This window comes from Aethalodelphis obliquidens, unplaced genomic scaffold (genome assembly GCF_003676395.1).
Source record: "Aethalodelphis obliquidens isolate GAN/ISIS:26980383/991018 unplaced genomic scaffold, ASM367639v1 scaffold6, whole genome shotgun sequence".
Classification (NCBI taxonomy): domain Eukaryota; kingdom Metazoa; phylum Chordata; class Mammalia; order Artiodactyla; family Delphinidae; genus Aethalodelphis; species Aethalodelphis obliquidens.
In genome coordinates this window covers 36,385,732-36,411,917 of record NW_020837950.1, presented here as the reverse complement: position 1 = coordinate 36,411,917, position 26,186 = coordinate 36,385,732, and positions in this window count along the sequence as shown.

Here is a 26,186-nt window from a genome sequence, read left to right as displayed (position 1 = left end):
CCTGCATTGGCAGGCGGACTCTCAACCACTGCGCCACCATGGAAGCCCTCTTCCTCCTCTTTTGAATAAAGTGCTGCTAACCCCCACCTGGGCCTTTGCCCACACTGCTCCCTCAGCTGGTAGTTCCTTCTCAACCTGTTTTTCTGATTCCATTTGGAGCATCATGACTGTATTTCTGTTCCATTCCTGGGCTTTCTCTAGCCTGGGTCAGCTCCCCTTTCAATGATAGAATCATAGGCTTCTATCATGGTCCATCTCTAGAGACAGGCACTTCCACTATTCAAAGAAGTATGCACACTGGCATTAATCATGGTGAGAGAGATTTAATGCCACAGGAAGTGGTAATTCACATAGCTCGCCTTCCAATCTTATCACAGCTCCAGGATCTCAGAGAGACTTGAATGATTCATGCACAGAAAGTAGTTTGTGACGTGTGCACATCTTGGAGAAATTCATTGGGTGTACCAAGACTTGTCTTGCTAACTCACTCCCCAATGCACAGAGTTAAACAGCTTTAGCTTTGCCCTTTTTAGCTGTAGTCCAGAATGTAGAAAAAGACCATCCCAGTTTTAATAGAATTTTCACTCAATCTCAACATTTTTCCCTCTTAAAATAAAATAAAATAATTTTTAAAAAAGCAATTTCTTTGACCAGCAACTTTTCTGCTCTCAACTTTATCTTCCTTCTCCCTTTTATATTTTAGTTGTCTTTCTTTTTTTTTTTCAGAAAAACACAAAGGAAAGAACATAATTTCTAAAATAGATATTCTCAGGAAAGCAAATTCAGATGCCAGATTTCTCAGGGATTGCTAAGAATAAGAGACATTCATAACAACTTAGCTCATCTGGTTAAAAATATGGTGCTTGGGAGGCAAAAGAGTAGATTTAGTCATGAATACATCGGTCTGTTTTCCTTCCTTCCATTTTAATGGTCTGCACTCTGTTATGTCTTGAACATAAGGAATACAAAAGGACAAGATGTAGCAGGCTCCTTGAATTATAGGAAAAATTCAAATGTGCAGGGCCTATTGACAAATGTCAAGAAACTCCATAATATAAAATATATAGGGTGACATAATATGGTTAAAGGACAACCAAAATCTTCAATAACTGCACACATAATTTGTTGAATTTGAGATTTTTAAATTTTAGACAATATTTTACAAAGGTGTTAGCTGGTATGAAACACTAGATGGTATAATTTATAGCTTTCAACTCTCCTAAATCAGCTAGCCTTTGAAGAAAGTATTGTGCATGAATTTGTTAAATATTACTGCATTTTATGTTGGAAGAGTTTATAATAAATGCAGTAAGGTTAGAATGAAAGCCCTAAAGATTCTATAAGTTTAGAAGTCTCCATTTTGTAGCTGTCAAATCTTAAAATATAAGAACATGAATTTGTGTCATGCATTTAGAATCCCTTTCTTTCAAAAGCACCTTCCAATAACTACCGACTCACTCCAAATATCCTACCTTTCTGGCATTCAAAATGTTCTACAATGGGGCTTCCCTGGTGGCGCAGTGGTCGAGAGTCCGTCTGCCGATGCAGGGAACACGGGTTCGTGCCCCGGTCCAGGAAGATCCCACATGCCGCGGAGAGGCTGGGCCCATGAGCCATGGCCACTGAGCCTGCGCGTCCGGAGCCTGTGCTCCGCAACGGGAGAGGCCACAACAGTGAGAGGTCCACGTACTGCAAAAAAAAAAATGTTCTACAATGAAAATTACTATTTAGGATGATCTCCTTTCAGAATTGCAATGTACCAGAATGAGCACATACTACAATACTTGTTGGTATAATCTGCCTTCTGATAATGCAAGAAAAATAAAGACATTTAAAATATGCAAGGCATTATTCATATGCATTAAAATATGCAAGGCATTTTTCATATTCATTATTCAATATGCTGAGGCATTCACTTAATTCATTCCTTTTACTAGATGTTTGCCCTTAGAGGAAACACTTACCTCAGTAAACTTAGGTTTAACTATCTACATCATGGAGAATATAATGATCTCTACCAGAAAGAAAAAGGGTAAGAATCAAATGGCTTAATCTACATAAAGCTCTTAGCACAGCAACAATTAGTAAATAATCAATAACGGTTATTTATTACTATTATTACCTCATCCACACATTCATTCAACTGTTATTCATTAACGAACACTTACTGAACTTATGGTGAACACAGAAGGTTCAATGAAAATAGAGTAGCAAAATAAACAGTTTGTTTTCCTGGTGCTCCCAGTTCAGCATAAGAGGCAGTTGTGCTTAAAATCCACTGCACTGGTGTCATGGTGGGTGTATAAGTAAAGTGCCATGGGAGCACAGGGGAAAAAGTGTTTATTTCATCTAACATGTAAGGGAGGAGGCTTTTCTTTGAAGAGAAGGTCTTTGAGAGATGAGTAGAGGAAGACAGCATGAAAAAAGGCATGGAGAGGGTAACTATTTTGAAATTATCACGTGATCCAGCAATCCCACTCCTGGGCATATATCCGGAGAAAAACATGGTTCGAAAGGATACATACACCCCAGTGTTCATTGCAGCACTGTTTACAATAACCAGGACATGGAAGTAATCTAAATGTCCATTGACAGATGAATGGATGAAGAAGATGTGGTACATATATACAATGGACTCAGCCATTAAAAAGAATGAAATAATGCCATTTACAGCAACATGGATAGACCTGGAGATTATCATACTAGGTGAAGTAAGTTAGACAGAAACAGACAAATATCACATGATATCGCTTATATGCAGAATCTAAAAAAAAAATGATGCAAACAAACTTATTTACAAAACAGAAACAGACTCACAGACTTAGGGAAGGAACTTATAGTTACCGGGGGGAAGGGTGAGGGGGGACAGATTGGGAGTTTGGGATTGACATGTACCACTTGTACCACTTCTATATTTAAAATAGATAACCAACAAGGACCTACTGTATAGCCCAGGGAGCTCTGCTCAACACTCTGTAATAATCTAAATGAGAAAAGAACTTGAAAAAGAATAGATATATGTATATGTATAACTGAATCACTTTGCTGTACACCTGAAACTAACACAACATTATTAATCAACTCTACTCCAATGTAAAATAAAAATTAAAAAAAAGAAATTATCAGTGATCCTTTGTTGCTTGAACATAGGATGCATTTGATTTTAAGTCTGGCAAAGATATGTCATCATTCACCCTGTGTGACACACTAAGGGATTGTACTAATTAATTAATCCCATAGAAAATGAGGACCTGGAGAACAATGGGAGGGGGTTAGCTTGAGGAAGAGAGATTCATCACCTAGACAAATGTAGGTGGGAGGGATAATTCTGGCATCAGTATGAAAGAAAAATTAGAAAGATAAAAAATGAAGAAAGTGAGACTGCTTCAATAAACCAGTTGAAATTATTTTGGCCAGAAGATATTAAAAAGAAGTGGAGATAAAGAGAATGGGATGGATAAAAGTGGCATTGTGGAGAATAATAGAGGCACTCATTTATTCAAGGGATTTCTGATATGAAGAGAAAGAGCAAAGGGATTTATTCAGTACAGATGAGGAACTTGAAGCTCAGATGGGTTAAATATTTTTTCCGAGGTCAGATGTCTTATAAGAATTATAACTTCTTTTTCTTAAGCTTTCTTACTCCTAAAGCTACTGTGTCCTTTTCCCACATTGTCTGTTGCTTCTCTCTTGGCCATGAAGATCACATGTGCAATAAAATCCAATTATGTGAATGTTATCCTACTTGGTTCCCAGAATGTATTGTTAATATTTAAAATGAACAGCTGGGATGCAATGAAGCTAGTCTCACTCTACTTCTGGTTTACTGCATACACCACAAAAGGAACAAGAACACTGGTAAGCTCTGCTCTTCTCAACTCTACTATGTCATGCACATTTAATTAGTAGCAAAAATAGAAATGCATATTTAGCTCCTTATTCAGCAAGAACTGGAAAGCCACCAGATTATAGGCACAGCAGAATACAAAGATTGACATTTTGACAAAGCCTCCTTTCAGAAATGAACACTCAAGAATGATGACTCAGGCAAATTACTTGTTAATTGCTGACCAGTTTTAAACTTGGTCAGCCCCAAATAAGGACATAAATTGAACTGGATGGAACAAATGCTTGTTACTTGGTCTGGTTCAGATGGACTTGGCAGAATTGGGGTTAGATGACAAGAAACATTTTGAGCTGGATAATGACACAAGTTTAATGACTCAAGTTATTAAAGAAAGAAACATTTATTACATAAGGCATTATTCTAGGAAAATTAAACATTATTCTCTATTATTGTTGCTCCACAGAAATTTACATGAACTTTGCAGCTTAAAACAACACAAATTATCTCACAGTTTCCATAGTCAAGATTCTGGGCACCTATTAGCTGGGTTTTCTGCTCAGGGTCTCACCAAGCTGAAATCAGAGTATCTGCTGGGGTTCTTCTAGGTTCAATGGTTATTGGCAAGATTCAGGTCCTTTTGACTGTATGACTGAGGACCTTAGCTTAAAGAAGTCTATAGCTATTCCCTGCCATATGTCTTTCTTCACAATATGACCTTTTCTTCATTACGACCTACAAGAGAACGTGTATCTTGCTTCAAATCTGTCTTCTTCCATCTCTTATTTCCTGATCCTCCTTTACAAGATAACATCCCTTTTGGTTAAGTTAAAATCAACTGTTCAGGGGCCTTAATTTCATCTGCAAAACATCTTCCCCTTTTCCATATAAAGAAACTTAATTATAAGATGACATTCATAAAATTCATAGCTTCTTCCCCCACTCAGGGGAGTATTCAAAACTATATACCAGTGAAAAAAATCTTGGAATCCATTTAGAATTCTGCTTACCACAATACATTTTTGATGGTATTTACCTCTTAAAGGTCTAAAGTTAATGGTGAATAGATGCAAATGTGGACTTGTCCAGAGAATGTTCTACTTTGAGGCAGAATATGGATTCTAACCCTCATCATGCTGTTGAGAATCTAAGCTCCCATTTTTTTCCTCCAAGAATGAAGATATTAATAACTTCCCATGTCTCAGTGTCATGGGATATTAATGACATGTTTAAAAATAAAAAAAGAGAAAACTCCTGACATACAGTGCATGCTTAAAAGGGTAGGTAAATAAATTTCCCAGCTGTAATCGCTGGCTGAAATTTCAGCCAGGAAAGCAGAAATGAGATATTTGAAGAACATAGGAATAGTTAATTTAAGTATGATCTTAAAGTATATGCAACAATAAGTATAAAATTAATAATTGCTAATATTAACTGAGGATCCACTATGTAGCAAGATAAATATTTTACAAATTGTTATATAATTATATAAATATACATTATTTTAATTCACATAATGATTTATATTACTATACTCATTTGTCAATGAAGAAACAGAATCAGAAGGTATAGTAGAAGGAATACTCAAACCTTGACATATTTGGTTTCCATACCCTTTCCACTATATCAAACTATCTTTGAATATGGTTTAATCAGGATGTTTTAAATGGTACAGAGTTTGGAAAATCTAAGAGGAATATTCAGAGGTCCAGAAAAATAGGCAAAAAGTTGCTGTCCTCTTGGTAGTTTGTCAAGAGGTTTCCAAAATCTAGTCTACTAGCTTGGGATTTTTTTCTTACCCAGAGAAAGGACAGGCAAGATGGTAGAAGGCCCTATACCCAAGCCTTGTATCCAGGGAAGAATCTACCCACAGAAAATAAAATGGCCCCTGATACTGTATAGGCAATGTATTAGTCATCTACTGCTGTGTAACAAATTAACACAAATAGTGGCTTAAAACAACACAGTTTCTGTGGATCAGAAAAATGGGTGTGGCTTAGCTGAGTCTTCTGCTTAAGGGTTTCTCACAGGCCTGAAATTAAGATGTTGCTCAAGACTGGGGTTTCATCTAAAGGTTTAAATGGGAAAGGATCTGCTTCCAAATTTATACATGATTTTTGGTAGCCTTCATTTCCTCATGGGTTGTAAGATTGAAGTTCTGAGTTCTTCATGAGCTGAAGAACTGAAAGATGAAATTCTTCTTTGGCTGTTGGCTGGAGACCATCCTCAGGTCCTTTCCACTCAAGCCTCCTCAACATAACAGTTTGCTTCACCCAAGCATGCAAGCCAAGAAGGCAGTAGAGAGAGTCTGTCAGTAAGACTGAAGTTGTAGTCTTCAATAATATAATCACCAATGTGATATTCCATCATTTGCTGATACATTGATTAGAAGCAGGTAACGAAATCCAGCCCACACTCAAATCCACTCATTAGCTCAAATGATTGATTTCATAACTGATTAGACAATGATTAGACTAAAATTAGACATAGTTGAAGGTTGAATATATAACTGAGGGTGGACTGCAAGTCAAAGAAAATATCTAGATTATAGAGTAGAAACAAAAAATTAAAGTACAAGAAATATCATAAAAGATATAGAATATGTGGGGCATTACTAAAGTATATGATATGATGTCTCAGAAGGAAGAGCAAGATGGAATAGGGAGAAGCTCTATTTAAATAATTTGCAACTGGAAATTTCTAACTTTTGGTGACCTTCACCCATTTCATTCCCCCCCACCCCAACTCTGGCAACCACCAATGTATTCTCTGTACCTATGGGCTTTGTTTTTATTATTTAAAATTTTTTTTTTGGGGGGTAGATTCCACATATAAATGAGATCATATTATATTTGTCTTTCTCTGTCTGACTTATTTCACTTAACATAATGCCCTGAGGGTCTATCCATATTGATGCAAATGGCAAGATTTCCTTCATTTTTATGGTTAAATAATATTCCATTATATACATGGTATATATGTGTATGTGTATATACATATGTATATATATATATACATAAGTATACATATATATATATAATAAATATGGTGTGTATATATATATATATATATATATATATATATATATGCCATATTTATTTTATCCATTCATCAACCAATGGACACTTAGGTTACTTCCATGTCTTAGCTGTGTAATACAAATTATAATTGTGTGTGGTGATGAATATTAACTAGACTTATTGTGGTGATCATTTTGCCATATATGTAGAATTGAATCATTTTGCTGTACACCTGGAAATAATATAATGTTAAATGTAAATTTTATCTCAATTTAAAAAATAATTTTGCTCTAAATTTTCTGGAATTGATGAAAGATAGCAAATATCCCAGATTTGTGAGGAAATAGCAAAATACCTGAGCAGGCTATTCAAACAAGTTAAAACAGAAATCCCCATTTAAGCATATCATAGTAAAACTGTCAAAACCAAAAACAGAAAAAAATTTAAAGGCAGCTAGAAAATAACCAACCAAAGAAAAAGACGTATTTATTAGCTTGAAAGGAACAAAGGTAAGACTGACAACTGACTTTTCTTCAGACACAAAGAAACTGGAAAACAGTGAATTATGAGCTGTTGGAAAGAAATTATTACTAACCTGGAAATCCGTAGCCAATAAAAATATCTTAAAAATAAATAAATGAAGAAGAAATGATAATACTGTCAGCCAAAAAGATACTAAGAGAATTTGTCTCCATCAGACTTACACTGAAAGAAATAGCAAAGGATAGATACCCTTTAGGCAAAGTCAAAATGATCTTAAACAGAAGATTGGAGATGCAGGAAGATATTGAATACAAAGAGAGGAAGGGTGTGCACATCTAAATGAATATTGACTGATAAATTAATAATAATAATAACAACTATGATCTTTCATATCTCTTTATAATTAAAATACTTGATAGCATGTATGATTCAGAGTGCTTAATGAAGTTAAAGTGTTTTTAGTCTCTTGTATTTCTTGTGAAGTGGTATTGTTATCAAACTTTCATAAGCCAAGGATGCATATAATAATTTTTCAGGTAACTTCTAAAGGAAGATGAAAAGCAAACTAGTAAATTTAGGGAAGAAATGAAATAACAAAACCATTTAATCTACAAATAGACAAGCATGTTTAAATAAAGATATCAAATCTTGTGCAACAAATAGAAAACAGACAGAAGAATGTAGTTTAACTCAACTACCTCTTACTTACATTAAAATAAACAAATTAAATGCTCTGATTAAACACAAATAATTATTGTTACAAGAAAAACACATTCAATATAAGAATATAGAAAGCTTGAACCCAATGTAGTGTACATACTTTGTTACATACAAAAGGACTTTATAAAAGATTTTTTTCAGACAATTAACATCTGAAACTAATTAATAATTTTTAGAAAGATTTAATGTTGAATAGATATTAGAGAATTTTAAGAAAAAAATATTAATTTTGTTAGTTGTGGTGCATGTCACTGTGGTTATAGGAGAAAAGTCTTATGCTTTCTAAAGATACATCCTGAATATATTGAGTAAAATGACATGAGATCTGGAATTTAAAGTTTTTCAAACACAACAAGAGAAAAAAGAATGTTAGGAAAATATTTCAAAACCTTGATAAAAATTGAATCTGGGTAATGCGAGGGGTGGAATTTACTATTCTTGTATTCTATTATTGTTTAAGTTTAACTTTTAATGTTAATTTTTAAAAAGTAAGTCATAATCAAAACGTAAAAGAAAAATGTGATCTTACAGCAGGTACCCAATGAACTTCCAGTAAAAAAAAATGGTTAAACAAGAGTTCTGGGCTTCCCTGGTGGCATAGTGGTTGGGAGTCCACCTGCCGATGCAGGGGATGCGGGTTCGTGCCCCGGTCCGGGAGGATCCCACACGCCGCGAAACGTCTGGGCCCGTGAGCCGTGGCCACTGGGCCTGCGCATCCGGAGCCTGTGCTCTGCCGCGGGAGAGGCCGCGACGGTGAGAGGCCCGCGTACCGCAAAAAAAAAAAAAAAAAAAAGGTAAAAAACAAACAAGAGTTCTAAACGGGATCCATGAATGTAAAAAACATCTGTGAAATGCCAGAACTTGGTAACTCCTTCTCAGACTCTCATTGAGGTAACTTTTTAAGGAATTGCCTAAGGAAAAAGGCAACTGAATCCGAAAAGAAAACTGAAATTCATAAAGGAAGGATAACCACATAAACTGGTAAATTCAAAAAGCTAAAAGCAGAAAAGTGTAAAAAATATTAAAAAGTAATAAAATAAAAAGAAATATAAGAAAGTACACAATAAAGAATAAAACAGGGATTAATTAAATAGAAAACAAAAACATAATAGAGATCAACAAGGCCAAAACTGTTACTTTTAAAAAATATTTTAATTTGTAATACAGGCACAAGTTATGCATAAATTTATATATTGAAAAGTACTTCTTGCTCCTATTCCTATTTTTCAGGAATATACAAGCAAATACATGCTTGCATGTTTTTACACAAATATTAGCATTTTATTCATTGTCCATTCTTTGTTTTTCCTACTTGAGGCAGGATCTTGGGAGATATTTCTTATCTAAACTTAAAAAAATTTGTCACCATCCCTTAAAGCTGTGCATCACAGGTGTGTGCCTTACTTTATTTAACTAGCTCCCAGTTGAAGACTATTTATTTGATTTTTTTTCTCCTTCTAACTGGTTTCTCTTGCATACATATAGATATCAATATGGTGCATTCCTGTAATATAATTCAGGCTAAAGTTATTGACATTTGGGATCTTTATTTGTAGAAAACAAAGTAATTTAGGCAATTTACAATGCCATCAAGAATGTGTTTCTGCCCACTCTGAACACATTAATTTCAAATATTTTAACACTGCCAACCTGATCATAAAAATTACAACTCATAGTTTTCTCCTTATCACTGATGTTGAAAATGTTTTCACAAGTTTAAAAACTCACTGTCTTTTTCTGTTCACTGTTTATATTTTTTGCCCATTTTTTCTTTTCTACTGGGTGTTGAACTTGGTCTTATTTCTTTGTGAGTCCTCATTACATATTAAATTAAATTAATTGGTCTGTAATTAAATTCAACTATCTAAGAGTGATTGTTCTTTTTTTTTTCCCTCAGTTTATCATTTGAGTTTTAAAGTTTTATTTTCAGGGGTTTACTGTGATGCAAAATGTTTTGTTTTACTTTATATATGGTTGAGTTTACAGTTTTTCTTCCATGACCTTTAGGATTTATGTTAAAAATGTTTTCTTCTTCAAACACATTTTTAATGTGATATATTTAGAATATTTATGGTTTCATGTTTATTTTTTTTCTAATTTAAATAGTTTGCATGAGGTACAAAATATACACTCTAATTTTAAAACTTTTTCAGGTGGCTACCCAATTGTCTCAACAACAATTTTTGAATTATCTATTTTTTTCTGCACTAATTTGAAATGGCACCATTTTGATACACTAAATTTTCATAAATATTAGATCTGTTCCTGGACATTTTCTACCATTTCATTGATCTCTATCTATTCATGTGACAGCAATTAACTATGTATTTCTATAGTTTTATTACAGCAATAGACTATGTATTTCTGTAGTTTTATTACAACTAGATATTCCTTCATTATTTTTCTTCTTAAATATTTTCCTGATTATACATAACTATTTATTTTTACATTTGAACTTAAGGATAGTTTTATATAGCTTCAATAAAATCTTGTTAGTATTTTTATCAGGTTACAGAAATGCATAATTTTTAATGACAGTTGACATCTTTAGAATGCTGTTTCTGTATTCAAAAACATAGTTTGCCCTTCTATTCTGCTGAAATATATTTTTTGTCCTTCAGAGACATTAAAGATTTATTTACATAGACTCTACACAACTATTTGTTACTATTATAAATTAAAACTTTTATAATATTCACATATTATTATAATTATTATAACTTCATATTATATGATATGTATTATATCATGTTGATTTTTTTTACTATCTATAGCTTAAAGATCTAAAAATTTGAGCTTAAAGCTTAAAAAAAGGAAGTGTTTTTACTTTTACAGTCCTGTATTTGATTTTCTGTTTTAAACTTATTTTATTGAAGTATAGTTGATATGTATTTAATTTTCAAAATTTGTATTAAGGATTTTTGTAGTAACTTAGTGTTATAACTTTGGTGTGATTCAAGAACAGAACACTATTTCATATCCCAGTGACAGATTATTTAGGTGAAAGATCACTGCTTATGTGAAAGTGTCGGGAAGGAAACAAGATGCAGATAGAGATGGAGATGTTGATTTGAATAACATCAAATTCCCTGGACAGCTTCTGAAACTGCTTTAGAGTAAGTGTATTATACACAACTTCAAAGGCATCAGACCTCAGTCAAAATTCTCACCAATGGGACCAAGTCTGCCAAAGAAGAGCATGACTGATTCCTTATAATACTGAGAAAACATTCTTGTGAGCATTTGTGAGCCTCTCTGTGGACTTGCCATGAAGGGAGATGATGTGGCTGGGGGTGGATATAATATAGGCATGTGAACTTCATAACTAGCCTGATCAGGGTTATAAGTAGTGATGAGACCTCGTTTTTTCACTAATCATGTACCTTGTGTGACTATATCACATATATCACCTATATACACATTCATACACACACACATCACATATGTACACATTTCACATATGTATACATAGAGGTACACACATTACAGATTCTAGTATCAGTTTCCTTGCAGAAAACTAAGAAGCACGAGCTCTTCTAGAATTGGACTGGATCTATTTTTTGGGTGCAGTAGATGCTGTTGGAGCCATACTTGTATTCATTCTGTCTTCATTATGCTCATGCTAATTTCCAACTGTCAGGATCTGCATGCATTTCTGAGGCTTTTTTTTTTTTCTTCTTTTCTTCCTAAATTTCAGGAAGCCATTCTGCATCTAGATGATGTCTGGAGGAATTGATAAGCCATAGGAATAGTCATCAGCCAATTCCTTTTATGAGTTGATATTCAGGTACTCCAGCTACTTAGTCCCTTGGGAGGAGATAAATCTTAGGTGCACCAATTCTTAAAATCATTCTTCAGTTGCCTACTGTGATAGTTGAATGAATGATGCACCCTTTAATGGTCAGCTCAGGTTGCCATAACAAAATACCAGAGATGGAGTGGCTTAAACAACTGACATTTATTTTCCTACAGTTCTGGAGGGAAGAAGTCCAAGATCAAGGTGCCAGGAGATTTGGTTTCTGGTGAGAACTCTCTTCCTGGCTTGCAGACAGCCACCTTCTTACTATGTCCTTAAATAGCTTTTCCTTTGTGATTGCACAGAGAGAGAGAGAGAGAGAGAGAGAAAGAATCTGGTGTCTCTTCCTCTTCTTATAAGGACACTAGTCTTATCAGATTAGGGCCTCATTCTTATGACTTTGTTTAACCTTAATTATATCCTTAAAGTCTCTATCTCCACATATAGTCACATTGGTGTTAGGGGTTTGACCTGTGAATTTTGGGGGTACTCAATTCAGTCTGAAACTCACCCTTTAATAACTGTCTTCCTTTCCGTGTATCACACTCTGACCCCTAAGCTCCTCCCACAAGCAAAACAAAACAAAACTAATTTCACTAAAACATTGTCTAAAAATGTTTATGGAAAAACTAAATTAAAATATTGACCATTGACCATAAGTGCTTAAAACAATTACTAGGCTGGGGCAGAGGTCCTGTCATAGGAAAAATGGAAGAATCAGAAGCTCATATATGACTTACTGGACACAGATTTCTTGTTTTAATTTGTCTTATTTTCTATCTGAAGATATATATATATATATATATATATATATATATATCTTCTTTCTATCTTTACAGGGTTACTTTTGCAAACATCAAAGTGGTACAGAATTCTCCAAGACAGTTCCCTTCAAAAAGATTCTTTGTAAATAAGTTATAGGCAGGAGGCTGAAGTTTCCAACTGTTATTAAGACTCCGTTCAGAGTAAAATTTGATTTTTTTTCTGTTTTGATGGCAGCACCTCAGCAGGATTCCAAGGCACTGGTTTTTGCAGAGCCAAATCATTATTCAGGAGTCAGATTTATTTCGAGGGCACACCAAGAATTCTCAACTCTGAGCAGTGGCATACCTCACTCCAATTAGGGGAAGTAAGAATCACTCATTTCCCTCATGGCCATGCAGAGATGGGATTACTACAGGAGTGGAGGAAGAAAGAGGACGGAAGGCCAATGTTCCGATGACGAACTTCTGAGGAAACATTCTTCATGAATCTTATATAGGAAACTGAAAAGTGACATGTCTAATTAGGGCCTTGTGACTAGAAATGAAAGAAAATGTGGAGTTCACAAGAATCTTTTCAAGACACCCCGAGGTCATGAGGCTCCTAAGTTTTCACTGTGAACTTGGTTGGGAAATCTGTGCTCTAGGCTCTGAAGGCAAAAATTTAAGGCATAAATTGTCTGCTAATTAGTTGCATGACTATTAACTCATACCATCTTCTTGGGCTTTAATTTCCTAGTATGTAATTGAAACTAATCTCTTCAAGCAACTGAAAGAGATAATATAAGAGGGTACTAAGAAAACTATAAAGAATTATGCACTGGAACTCTTTGAATGGTGGCTGCAAGAAACAATGCCATAATGATGTAATGATGGTGTCTATATGTAACACGATTTAATGTTTGCAAACTAGTCTTCTCTGAGAAAGACACATCATCATGGTGGTATTATCCCCAGTAATGCATATCTTCAATTTACTCATTAGAAGAGTTTGGGCAAATCCATATTGAGGGGTATTCTATAGAAAAACTGACCAGTATTCTTCAAAGCATCTCAAGGTCATGATAGACAAGGAAAGACTGAGAAACTGTCACAGATAGAGGAAGCTGGGGAGATATGACAACTAAATGCAATTAGTGTCCTAGATTAGATTCTGGAATAGAAAAAAGGACATTAATGAAAAAACTGGTGAGATCAGAAAAGTCTGTATTTTAGTTTTATTAAAAAAAGTACTGGCACAACAATTAACATAAACAGTTTTGACCATGGAATATTACTCAGCCATAAAAAGAAATGAAATTGAGCTATTTGTAATGAGGTGGATGGACCTAGAGTCTGTCATGCAGAGTGAAGTAAGTCAGAAAGAGAAAGACAAATACTGTATGCTAACACATATATATGGAATTTAAGAAAAAAAAATGTCATGAAGAACCTAGGGGTAAGACAGGAATAAAGACACAGACCTACTAGAGAATGGACTTGAGGATATGGGGAGGGGGAAGGGTAAGCTGTGACAAAGTGAGAGAGTGGCATGGACATATATACACTACCAAGCATAAAATAGATAGCTAGTGGGAAGCAGCCGCATAGCACAGGGAGATCAGCTTGGTGCTTTGTGACCACCTAGAGGGGGGGATAGGGAGGGTGGGAGGGAGGGAGACACAAGAGGGAAGAGATATGGGAACATATGTATATGTGTAACTGATTCACTTTGTTATAAAGCAGAAACTAACACACCATTGTAAAGCAATTATACTCCAATAAAGAAGTAAAAAAAAAAAAAAAGGGATCAAATAATCAGTCTAGTACTGTACTTACAGTACTAAAAGCAGGAAAATAATTTATCCCCTGCATAATTTACTTGATATGCATCACCCATGAAGCAGACCCTAGATGAATAAGTACACCAGTAAATAGTATAATTCACTTGGTTATTCTTAATTGGTTATCCTGGATCACATTCATTTGAGCATAATATTATCATCATCCTCGCCCTCAACATCATCGTAACTCTAAAATTCCCAAAATTGAAGGTACCGTATACAAATCCATTTTCCCTCTCTGGTCCTAAGTTTCTCCATTTGTAAAATTAATGAGTTTTATTCAATGTTGTCTAAGTGCTATTTCTAACATTCCAAAATTCCTTACTGTTGAAGAATGATTAGCACTGCCAAGTATGGGTGCAGAAATGTATTAATTTGAGTTACTGCTTTAAAGCATCCATAACACATGTAGTATGGAAGAGAAAAAGGGACAGAAAGAAATGGATCACTTGGGAAATGCTGATCTCTTTGAAAAGTCTTCATTTTAATTGGAATGTCTTGTTTCAGTCTATAATAAATTTAATCTCTGAAATTCAATATTCCTGGTATTCTTGGTTAACATAGTCCTATTTAAGTCTGTGAAAGAGGATGAAAATCTCAACTGGTGTAAAAATTCTTTGGTAGGAATACAAATCAGAAGAAGGATAGGAAAAATATAAATGACCAAGTAGAGACAACTGCTCACTGTTTTTATTCCTTTTTTAAGAAAATAGTGAGGTTACTTGAAAAATTTATTTTTAGTGCTCCTTACATTTTCCATAACCCATCACTGCCTTTTCACTGAATGTCTAACAACTGAAGACAGGAAAAGTTTGAATTAATGTTTCAGGGCCCACTTTTAAAGCAGTTATGTTTCAGTTCTCTATTAGGAACCCAGCTGCCTTTTTTCTCATGTAAATGAGATTTTCATGTCATTAAAAAAAAATCTGGCAACATTAAAGGAGAAAATATAGAATATTTATAAATGAATGGGGCTTTTAGAATGGAAATACTTTTATTAGAGGAGAACATACTTTTCAGATATCTGTTCTAAAAGTAAACATTCTGATTTTCAAATCACAATGATGTGTCTCAACATGGTGGCCACAGTCAGAGTGAAAAATTATAGTTTCTTTCTATTTACTGTGTATGTTTGAACCATGTAAACATGAACATAAATCACTTAATTTGGGTTTGCACATGTTCTATCCATGATTTTTAGTATTCATTTTAAGCATGTATAGTAAACTTATTTTTGCTGAGTGGGTGCTTATCAAGATAGTTCTGTTCAACTGGAGAAAAGATTTTCTGTAAAGATGAAAATTTGTCATTTAAGGTAACACTGAAAAAACCAGGAAATATGCAAAGGGATAAAATTAAACAAACCAAATGCTGATCAAAAGAAAGGGAGAAAACAGGGAAAGTGGGAAAGAGAAAGTTACCTTGAGAGTTGTATCCACACAGATTCCCAGAGTACATGAAATGCTAATGGTTGACACACATTTTATTTTTTAACATACTGTTATTGATTGAAATTTGGTTGGGCAGAGTAGGAGGTGGAAAATTAAGGGAGCTTGATTTGAATCGAGTTATATTGTTATCTAGTTTTGCACTTTGAGATTAATCAGAAGATAAGTCAATCTGATGCTCATTTATCCCCCAAGAAACCTGAAATCCTCTGAATTTTTGTGGAATGAGGTCTGACCCAGGTGGGTAAAACATAGTGACATCTTCAAATTGTAGAATGTGTGTTGATTTAGAGTGATAATGCCAAAAGAACCATCGACTTATAAAATAGTGACATTCCTTCATTCAGTGTATAGTAATTAATCATCTATTCTGTTCAAATCATTATCCTAAGTGGGAATATAGCAGTGTGTACAATAGGCTCTGCTCTCAGAGAGCTTCCATTCTGACTGGGGAGAGACAGACAATAAATACATTAATAAATGCATGTGCTGTTTTATAAATAGTATGAAGAAAAAAATCAAACAGGGCAAAGTAAAATACCAAGATCAGAGAATGCCCATTTATTGAATGCTTATAACATGAAATCATTTCATATACTTTTTTTCCTAACGACAATTGTCACAATATCAATATTTCCATTTTACAGAAGATGAAAACGAGACACATATATTTTGTAACTTTTCAAAGTTTCCCTGTACCAAAATGCAAAGTGGGAATTTATCCTGGTATCCCAGCCAGAGTCTTTTTCTACATCACAGTCTCATTGACCTCACATTACCAGGAATAATTTTCTTCATAGAAAACAATTCTCTGATCCTTAACCTCATTTGGTTTACAATGGCTGTAGGCATTCCAGCAGATACATGCCAGGAAGCCAAGAATTATTTTTAAAAACACATTCATAAATCAGTACTTCTATACAAGAAAAATAGCACATGTCCAGAATGGTTAGCCTGTGCTACATTCAACAAATATTTAGAAATCCCCTACTCCAGTACCAGGCACTGTTCCAGACAATTGGGGTGCCACAGTGCACAAACTAACTATAGTCACTGTCCTTATAGCACATGGCATCTAGAAGTGGATAACCACAAGGTAACAGGCAAGGAAGAAATAGTCTTATGGAAACTCTAATCTGATGTTAAAATCTTGCCTGATGTTATGGAAGAATATGGGAGGTGTGCCTAACCTGAATTTACAGATCAAGATCATAGAGGTTAAAGTTAATTAAATCTATTTCTGTTTAAAAATTTAGATTTATTAATTTTTTATTAATTTGTATTGGAGTATAGCTGCTTTACAATTTTATGTTAGTTTCTACTGTACAGCAAAGTGAACCAGTTATACGTATACATATATCTCCTCTTTTTTGGATTTCCTTCCCATTTAGATCACCGCAGAGCACTGAGTAGAGTTCCCCGTGCTATGCAGTAGGTTCTCATTAGTTACCTATTTTACACATAGTATCATTAGTGCATATATGTCAATCCCAGTCTCCCAATTCTTCCACCCCCCCTTTTCACTTTGGTATCCATATGATTGTTCTTTAGGTTTGTGTCTCTATTTCTGCTTTGCAAATAAGATCGTCTATACTATTTTTCTAGATTCCACATATATGCGTTAATATACAATATATGTTTTTCTATTTCTGACTTACTTCACTCTGTATGGCAGTCTCTAGGTCCATCCACATCTCTACAAATAACACAGTTTCGTTCCTTTTTATGGCTGAGTAATATTCCATTGTTTATATGTACCCCATCTTCTTTATCCATTCCTCTGTTGATGGACATTTAGGTTGCTTCCATGTCCTGGTTATTGTGAATAGTTCTGCAATGAACATTGGGGTGCATAAGTCCTTTTGAATTTTGATTTTCTCTGGGTATATGCCCAGTAGTGAGATTGCTGGGTCATATGTTGGTTCCATATTTAGTTTTATAAGGGACCTCCACACTGTTCTCTATAGTGGCTGTACTAATTTATATTCCTACCAACAGTGTAGAAGAGTTCATTTTTCTCCACACTCTCTCCAGCATTTATTGTTTGTAGATTTTTTGATGATGGCCATTCTGACTGGTGTGAGGTGATATCTCATTGTAGTTTTGATTTGCATTTCTCTAATAATTAGTGATGTTGAGCAACTTTTCATATGTTGGTTGGCCATCTGTATGTCTTCTTTGGAGAAATGTCTATTTAGGTCTTCTCCCCATTTTTTGATTTTTTTTTTTTTGATATTGAGCTGCATGGGCTATTTGTATATTTTGGAGATTAATCCCTTGTCAGGTGCTTTGTATACAACTATTTTCTCCAAATCTGAGGGTTGTCTTTTCATCTTGTTTATGTTTTCCTTTGCTGTGCAAAAGCTTTTCAGTTTAATTAGGTCCCATTTATTTACTTTTGTCTTTATTTTCATTGCTCTAGGAGGTGCATCAAAAAAGATCTTGCTACGATTTATGTCAAACAGTGTTCTGCCTATGTTTTGCTCTAAGAGTTTTATAGTTTTATAGTGTTTATAGTTTTATAGACTTCTATTTAGGTCTTTAATCCATTTTGAGTTTATTTTTGTGTATGGTGTTAGGGAGTGGTCTAATTTCATTCTTTTACATGTAGCTGTCCAGTTTTCCCAGCACCATTATTGAAGAGGCTGTCTTTTCTTCATTGTATATTCTTGCCCCTTTTGTCATAGATGAGGTGAACATATGTGTGTGGGTTTATCTCTGGGCTTTCTATCCTGTTCCATTGATCTATATTTTTGTTTTTGTGCCAGTACCATACTGTCTTAATTACTGTAGCTTTGTAGTATAGTCTGAAGTCAGGATGCCTGATTCCTCCAGCTCTGTTTTTCTTTCTCAAGATGGCTTTGGTATTCCAGGTCTTTTGTTTTTCCCTACAAATTGTAAAAATTTTTGTTCTAATTCTGTGAAAAATGCCATTGGTAATTTGATAGGGATTTCATTGAATCTGTAGATTACTTTGGGTAGTATAGTCATTTTCACAGTATTTATTCTTCTGATCCAAGAACATCATATACCTCTCCATCTGTCTGTGTTACCTTTGATTTCTTTCATCAGTATGTTATAGTTGTCTGAGTTCAGGTCTTTTTCCTCTTTAGGTAGGTTTATTCCTAGGTATTTTATCCTTTTGTTGCAGTGGTAAATGGGAATGTTTCCTTAATTTCTCTTTGTGATCTTTCATTGTTAGTGTATAGGAATGCAAGAGATTTCTGGGTATTAATTTTGTACCCTGTGACTTTACAAGATTCACTGATTAGCACCCGTAGATTTCTGGTAGCATCTTTAGGATACTATGTATAGTATCATGTCATCTGCAAGCAGTAGCAGTTTTAGTTCTTTTTTTCCAATTTGGATTCGTTTTATTTCTTTTTCTTCCCTGATTGCCATGGCTAGGACTTCCAAAACTATGTTGAATAATAGTGGCAAGAGTAGATACCTTTGTTTTGTTCCTTATCTTAGAGGAGATGTTTTCAATTTTTCACCATTGAGAATAATGTTTGCTGTGGGTTTGTCATATATGGTCTTTATTATGTTGAGGTAGGTTTATTTATCTCATATTTTTAGATTCCACATATAAGCAATATAATATGATATCTGTCTTTCTATGTCTGACTTATTTCACTTAGTATGATAATCTAAGTTCACTAGGTCCATCCATGTTGCTGCAAATGCATTATTGTATTCTTTTTTTTTTTTTTACAGCTGAGTAATATTCCATTGTGTTTATGTACCACATCTTCTTTATCCATTCATCTGTCAATGGACATTTAGTTTGCTTCAATGTCTTGGCTATTGTGAATAGTGCTGCTATGAACATTGGGGTTCAAGTATCCTTTCAAATTATGGTTTTCTCCAGGTATATGCCCAGGAGTGAGATTGCAGGATCATATGGTAGCTCCATTTTTAGATTTCTTGTTCAACCACTGTGGAGTAGCTACCTGGAACATTTAAATCAGTCTTCTAAAGATGCAAGATAATTTAAAGAACACTGCATCAAGTCCAACAACTATTAACTGGTCCTTTCCGGCTGTGTCTTTGAGTAAATAATTTATTTTCTGTAAATCACAGATTTTACATCTGTTTTATGAGGCTCAGAATACACAATAATACTTCTTTTTAGCATTGTTGGGGAGAATGTAATAGGATAATGGATGTGCTAGTAGAAAGTTAGACAATCATTCCCAGAAATGATAATGGATGTGGATTTGTCATTGACAGCAACTTTACTTATATTACATATAAATTTTAATAACTCCACACAATTAGTGTTATTATAACCTCTACTTTATACATGAAGAAACTAAGGTTTAGTTAATTTGCTCACAGTCACACAGGTAGTAAGCAAAGATGCTGAGTTCCAAACCCCAAATATCATCCTATTTCAGTGCTCCAATTCCTGGCTTTTCACATGCATTGCTTATTTGTTAGGGAGTTGGAAAAGTTGGCTTTCTCTGGGGAATGTCAGTAAGCTAATTGGAAGAAGTTGTAAATCATAATATTTTAATAAACTATAATAGTTTTTTTTAAATGGCAATAGAAATAAATGGTTCCCTAAGGTGAAATAGTATAAACCTCTACTTCTCCTTCTCTTTTTAATATTCTTTAGTATCTTTCACAGTACGGATATTACAGTCATGTATTTGTGTCTGCATGTGTGTGGGATATTGATGTAGGGCCTTCTTTTTTTTTATTTTTGAATTTTATTTTAATTATTTTTTGACACAGCAGGCTCTTATTAGTCATCAATTTTATGCACATCAGTGTATACATGTCAATCCCAATCACCCAATTCATCCCACCACCATCCCCACCCCACTGTGGCTTTCTGCCTTGGTGTCCATACGTTTGTTCTCAAAATCTGTATCTCAACTTCTGCCCTGCAAACTGGTTCATCTGTACCATTTTTCTAGATTCCACATAATGCGTTAATATACGATATTTGTTTTTCTCTTTCTGACTTACTTCACTCTGTATGACAGTCTCTAGATCCATCCACATCTCAACAAATGACCCAATTTCGTTCCTTTATATGGCTGAGTAATATTCCATTGTATATATGTACCACATCTTCTTTATCCATTAGTCTGTTGATGAACATTGAATTTGCTTCCATGACGTGGCTATTGTAAATAGTGCTGCAATGAACATTGGGGTGCATGTGTCTTTTTGAATTATGGTTTTCCCTGGGTATATGCCCAGTAGTTGGATTGCTGGATCATATGGTAATTCTATTTTTAGATTTTTAAGGAACCTCCATACTGTTCTCCATAGTGGCTATATCAATTTACATTCCCATGAACAGTGCAAGAGGATTCCCTTTTCTCCACACCCTCTCCAGCATTTGTTGTTTGTAGATTTTCTGATGATGCCCATTCTAACTGGTGTGAGGTGATACCTCATTGTAGTTTTGATTTGAATTTCTCTAATAATTCGTGATTTTTGAGAGCTTTTCATGTGCTTATTGGCCATCTGTATTTCTTTTTGGAGAAATGTCTATTTAGGTCTTCTGCCCATTTCTGCATTGGGTTGTTTGTTTCTTTAATATTGAGTTGCATGAACTGTTTATATATTTTGGAGATTACTCCTTTGTCCGTTGATTCATTTATAAATATTTTCTCCCACTCTGAGCGTTGTCTATTAGTCTTGTTATGGTTTCCTTTGCTGTGAAAAAGCTTTTAAGTTTCACTAGATCCCATTTGTTTATTTTTGTTTTTATTTCCATTACTCTAGGAAGTGGATCAAAAAAGATTCTGCTGTGATTTATGTCAAAGAGTGTTCTTCCTATGTTTTCCTGTAAGAGTTTTATAGTGTCTGGTCTTACATTTAGGTCTCTAATCCATTTTGAGTTTATTTTTGTGTATGGTGTTAGGGAGTGTTCTAATTTCATTCCTTTACATGTACCTTTCCAGTTTTGCCAACACCACTTATTGAAGAGACTGTCTTTTCCCCATTGTATATCCTTGCCTCCTTTGTCATAGATTAGTTGACCATAGGTGCACGGGTTTATCTCTGGGTTTTCTTTCTTGTTCTGTTGACATATTTTTAGGTTTTTGTGCCAGTACCACATTGTCTTGATATCTGTAGCTTTGTAGTATAGTCTGAATTCAGGGAGTCTGATTCCTCCAGCTCTGTTTTTTTGCCCTCAAGACTGCTTCAGCTATTCAGGGTATTTTGTGTCTCCATACAAATTTTAACATTTTTTGTTCTAGTTCTGTAAAAAATGCCATTGGTAATTTGATAGGGATTGCATTGAATCTGTAGATTGCTTTGGGTAGTGTAGTCATTTTCACAATATTGATTCTTCCAATCCAAGAACATGGTATACCTCTCCATCTGTTGGTATCATCTTTAATTTCTTTCATCAGTGTCTTATAGTTTTCTGCATACAGGTCTTTTGTCTCCCCAGGTAGATTTATTCTTGGTATTTTATTCTTTTTGTTGTAATATTAAATGGGAGTGTTTCCTTAATTTCTCTTTCAGATTTTTCATCATTAGTGTATAGGAATGCAAGAGATTTCTGTGCATTAATTTTGTATCCTGCAACTTTACCAAATTCATTGATTGGCTGTAGTAGTTTTCTGGTGACATTTTTAGGATTCCCTATATATAGTATCATGTCATCTGCAAACAGTGACAGTTTTACTTCTTTCCCAATTTGTATTCCTTTCATTTCATTTTCTTCTCTGATTGCCATTGCTAGGACATCGAAAACTATGTTGAATATAGTGGTGAGAGTGGACATCCTTGCCTTCTTCCTGATCTTAGAGGAAATGCTTTCAGTTTTTCACCACTGAGAATGACATTGGCTGTGGGTTTGTCATATATGGCCTTTATTATGTTGAGGTAGTTTCCCTCTATGCCCACTTTCTGGAGAGTATTTATCATAAATTGGTGTTCAATTTTGTCAAAAGCTTTTTCTGCATCTACTGAGATGACCATATGGTTTTTATTCTTCAATTTGTTAATATGGTGTACCAAATTGATTGATTTGTGTATATTTGAATAATTGTTACATCCTTGGGATAAATCCCACTCGATCATGGTGTATGATCCTTTTAATGTGTTGTTGGATTCTGTTTGCTAGTATTTTTCTGAGGATTGTGCATCTATATTCATCAGTGATATTGGCCTGTAATTTTTTCTTTTTTTGTAGTATCTTTGTCTGGTTTTGGTATCAGGGTGATTGTGGCCTCATAGAATGAGTTTGGGAGTGCTCCTTCCTCTGCAAGTTTTTGGAAGAGTTTGAGAAGGATGGATGTTAGCTCTTCTCTAAATGTTTCATAGAGTTCACCTGTGAAGCCACCTGGTCGTGGACTTCTGTTTATTGGAAAATTTTAAATCATAGTTTCAATTTCATTACTTGTGATTGGTCTGTTCATATTTTCTATTTCTTCCTGGTTCAGTCTTGCATGGTTACACCTTTCTAAAAATTTGTCCATTTCTTCCAGGTTGTCTATTTTATTGACCTAGTGTTGCTTGTAGTAAAGTAGTCTCTTAGGATGCTTTGTATTTCTGTGATGTCTGTTGTAACTTCTCCGTTTTCATTTCTAATTTTATTGATTTGAGTCCTCTCCCTCTTTTTCTTGATGATTCTGGCTAATGGTTTATCAATTTTGTTTACCTTCTCAAATAACCAGCTTTTAGTATTATTGATCTTTGCTATTGTTTTCTTTGTTTCTGTTTCATTTATTTCTGCTCTGATCTTTATGATTTCTTTCCTTCTGCTAACCTTGGGTTTTGTTTGTTCTTATTTCTCTAGTTCCTTTAGGTGTAAGGTTAGATTCTTTATTTGAGATTTTTCTTGTTTTTTGAGGTAGGCTTGTATAGCTATAAGCTTCACTCTTATAATTGCTTTTGCTGCATTCCATAGGCTTTGGCTCATCATATTTTCATTGTCATTTGTCTCTAGGTATTGTTTGATATCCTCTTTGATTTTGTCATTGATCTGTTGGTTATTTAGTAACATATTTTTTAGCCTCCATGTGTTTGTGTATTTTATGGGTTTTTTTCCCCCAGTAATTCATTTCTAATCTCATTAGCATTGTGGTCAGAAAAGATGCTTGATATGATTTCAATTTTTTTATATTTACTGAGGCTTGATTTGTGACCAAAGGTGTGATCTATCCTGGAGAATATTTCATGTGCACTTGAGAAGAAAGTGTAATCTGCTCTTTATGGATAGAATGTCATATAAATATCAGCTAAATCTATCTGGTCTATTGTGTCATTTAAAGCTTCTGTTTCCTTATTTATTTTCATTTTGTATAATCTCTCCATTGGTGAAAGTGAGGTGTTAAAGTCCCCCACTATTATTGTGTTACTGTCGATTTCCTCTTTTAGAGCTGTTAGCAGTTGCCTTATGTATTGAGGTGCTCCTATGTTGGGTGCATATATATTTATAATTGTTATATCTTCTTGGATTGATCCCTTGATCATTATGTAGTGTCCTTCCTTGTCTATTGTAACATTCTTTATTTAAAGTCTGTTTCATCTGATATGAGTATTGCTACTCCAGATTTCTTTTGATTTCCATTTGCATGGACTATATTTTTCTATCCCTTGACTTTCAGTCTGTATGTGTCCCTAGGTCCGACGTGGGTCTCTTGTAGACACCATATATATGGGTCTTGTTCTTGTATCCATTCAGCAAGCCTGTGTCTTTTGGTTGGAACATTTAATCCATTCACATTTAAGGTAACTATCGATATGCATGTTCCTATGACAATTTTCTTCATTGTTTTGGGTTTGTTTTTGTAGGTCCTTTTCTTCTCTTGTGTTTCTCACTTAGAGAAGTTCCTTTAGCATTTGTTGTAGAGCTGGGTTGGTGGTGCTGAATTCTCTTAGCTTTTGTTTGTCTGTAAAGCTTTTGATTTCTCCATTGAATCTGAATGAGATCCTTGCTGGGCAGAGTAATCTTGGTTGTAGTTTCTTTCCTTTCATCACTTTAAGTATTTCATGTCACTTCTTTCTGGCTTGTAGAGTTTCTGCTGAGAAATCAGCTGTTAACCTTATTGGAGTTCCTTTGTACATTATTTATCATTTTTCCCTTGCTGCTTTTAATAATTTTTCTTTGTCTTTAATTTTTGCCAGTTTGATTACTATGTGTCTTAGCATGTTTCTCCTTGGGTTTATCCTGTATGGGACTCGCTGTGCTTCCTGGACTTGAGTGGCTATTTCCTTTCTCATGTTAGGGAAGTTTTTGACTATAATCTCTTCAAATATTCTCTCAGCTCCTTTCTCTCTCTCTTCTCCTTCTGGGACCCCTATAATGTGAATGTTGTTGCATTTAATGTTGTCCCAGAAGTATCTTAGGCTGTCTTAATTTCTTTTCATTCTTCTTTCCTTATTTTGTTCCACAGCAGTGAATTCCACCATTCTGTTTTCCAGGTCACTTATCCATTCTTCTGCCTCAGCTATTCTGCTATTTATTCCTTCTAGTGTAGTTTTCATTTCAGTTATTGTATTGTTCATCTCTGTTTGTTTGTTCTTTAATTCTTCTAGGTCTTTGTTAAACATTTCTTGCATCTTCTCAATCTTTGCCTCCATTCTTTTTCCAGGGTCCTGAATCATCTTCATTATCATTATTCTGAATTCTTTTTGTGGAAGGTTGCTGATGTCCACTTCATTTAGTTGTTTTTCTGGGGTTTTGTCTTCTTCCTTCATCTGGTACATAGCCCTCTGCCTTTTCATCTTGTCTATCTTTCTATGAATGTGTTTTTTGTTCCACAGGCTGCAGGATTGTAGTTCTTCTTGCTTCTGCTGTCTTCTCTCTGCTGGATGAGGCTATCTATGAGGCTTGTGTAGGTTTCCTGATGGGAAGGACTTGTGGTGGGTAGAGCTGACTGTTGCTCTGGTGGGCAGAGCTCAGTAACCTTTAGGGCATTCTTAATGTATATAAACTTTGGAAAACTTTTACTCTTAGAACCTGGCTTAAGACACCCAGCATCTATTCTTAATGATAGCTAACATTGTAAGTTCAATAAATTTTCTTTATCTTCAACAAGCTGAGCTGAAAGTGGGTTTAAGAGAAGTCATGTCTTTTAGGAGAAGGAAGAATTCAAATAATGATAAAACATAGGACTAAAAACACATATAGAGAAAAATAAAAGTCATTCCAGGTAATAAAATTTGGTAAAAGGGTATTTGTGAGAACAGGACACTGCAAAGTGCTTTCTGAGAATATGAGCAAAACAGTTTTATAGAATGGTCAAAATGTTTTATAGGTTTTATTGTTTTATAGGTCAAAATGCTATATTGAGGCCAGATTCTGAGGCCT